General features: G+C 34.4%; 1 protein-coding gene across 1 annotated transcript in view; it reads right to left on the bottom strand.

The window, feature by feature from the left end:
- Positions 1-2128, bottom strand: part of LOC105821086 (chromosome unknown open reading frame, human C1orf112) — a 42029-nt gene that overhangs the window by 30942 nt on the left and 8959 nt on the right. The gene's annotated exons all lie outside the window — the stretch shown is intronic.

Genomic DNA, 2128 nt, shown 5'->3' with positions numbered 1-2128 from the left:
TTCACACAAGCTACTAATTACATCTTTGTGTTTCAACTGGCTCCTTATAACAGACTGGTGCTTAAGGCTCTGCCTAAATGAATAAAAAGAAAATAATACAATCGCCACAAGTAACACATCAAGTAATTTAGTACCATAAAAATAACTACTTTATAGAACATTTTAAAAAAATCACAATGCATCATATATTAATATATTAGACATGGTATAACTAAGATATGCCAACTTTACCTCTGAAGCAGTTATGTTTGTTTAAATAAGTTGCTAATTTTTCATTTCTCTGAGTAAAACAACTGAATTCTCACTACGTGTCAGGCACTCTGCTAGGCCCTTCGGATAAAGTAAATCAGACAGATACAATCCCTGCTCTATCTGCATGGAACTTGTGGTCTAGCATGAGAAAGAACATTAAATAATTATAAGAATAATTACAGTTGTGATTAATGCTAAGATGGAAAAGTCTAAGGTGCTACAATAGAGAGACCTAATCTAACTTATTCTTAGGGTGAGGATGTCAGAGAGTGCTATCATGAAGATTCAACACTTAAGCTGACAACTGAAAGATAAGCAGGAGTTAGCAAGGTGCAGAGTAGGGGAGAGAAGCATCCTAGGGAAAAAGGCAGAGGCAAAAGCCATGAAAAGACTCTGGGACAGGAGACTTTGGGATGTTTGAGGAACAAAGGGCAGGGAGAGAACAGCATGAGATAGGCTGGTGAAGGAGACAGAGTACAAAGAGGATTAGGTTGTTACTCTTAGTAAAATGGGATAGACTTTAGGCAGTAGAGTGACATGATCTGATTTACTTTTTAAAAAGATCACTCTGAATGCTGGGTAGTAAATGAATTGGAAGGGGGCAAGAGTAGAAGATATTCAATGATGATGATGGTGATGTGGCTAATTCACTGAGCACTCACTATATGTCATGCACAGTTCAAGCATTTCACATTGATGAACTCACCTCTGACTATAACCCTATCAAGATGCTATTATCATTTCCATTTTCGTATGAGCAATATAAGGTTCAGAGAAATTAACCAAATTGCCCAAAGGTTCAGAAAGGGTGATTTCAAAATAAATACAAGCACATGCAGTATGGCTCTTAGGCAACACTCTTAACTGCTGCACTATTACTTCTTGACAACTTAGTGTCCTGGTGGTGCGAGAAAAGCACCTACGACTTGAAAGTCTCATGCTGACCAGTAATGCATGTGCATAAAGTAGAGGTTCTCGACCATTTTTACATCTCAGCCACATCTCCCACCTCTAAGAAGCTGATGAATGCTATGGGTACTCTCCCTACTAGCCCTTTGTAATGCTTCAGTTTCAGAAAGTTAAAATTACTTTATAAATGGAATTAAGCTTGAATAACTTAAAAGTACATAATGAAGCAATTATATTCAGCTCTAATTATAGTTACTAATTTATCTAAACCTAGAAATAGGATACTTTGTAGCTGGTTAAACAAAAGTAGCAGCAGGCAAAAAGTTAAGCTCTAATCTGGCCCATGACCCATTAGTTTGGGAGTACTAGCTAACTAGGTAGAACTTTTTTTTTTTCATTTTAGAGGCAGCAGGGTAAAGAAGTCCAATCTGGTTTGGAAGCTATATTTAAGATATCTGTATTATCAAACAGCAGTGTCAGTAAACATATCCACAAAAAGTGTTTCAAATGCAATCTAAGAAAACATGAATAATTAAGACTTGGGATGTGGAAAACACTATAAAAAGTAAAAACTAAAAACAAACTTACTTAATTATAAACTTCCAAGTATTGGCATGAAATGCATGGTCCATACTGGAAATAACAGAGCAAATATCCAATAATGAATGAATAACTACAAAGAAAGGTAATAAAAAACATTAGGGCATTCAAATGTCATAGAGTTTCTCCTATATTTAAAAGTATCTATTGAATAATTTCAACATTTGATTGAATTAAAATTGGTAATGCAGTTTGGAAATGATTGCATCAAAATAATTACTGAAATTAGTACTTTTGATTTACAGTTTTTATAAATTATGGAAAATTAACTTTTACAGTTTACACTCACCCTATGACCTGAATAAAACTAAAAATGTTCAGTGGAATAAAAGTTGTGCCTTATTATAGTTCAAATATTCTACAGATA

The sequence above is a fragment of the Propithecus coquereli genome, unplaced genomic scaffold, assembly GCF_000956105.1.
Source record: "Propithecus coquereli isolate 6110/MARCELLA unplaced genomic scaffold, Pcoq_1.0 Scaffold56, whole genome shotgun sequence".
In the NCBI taxonomy this organism is placed as follows: Eukaryota; Metazoa; Chordata; class Mammalia; order Primates; family Indriidae; genus Propithecus; species Propithecus coquereli.
Note: the sequence above shows the minus strand (reverse complement) of the source record. Positions and strands in the feature narration are given on the sequence as shown.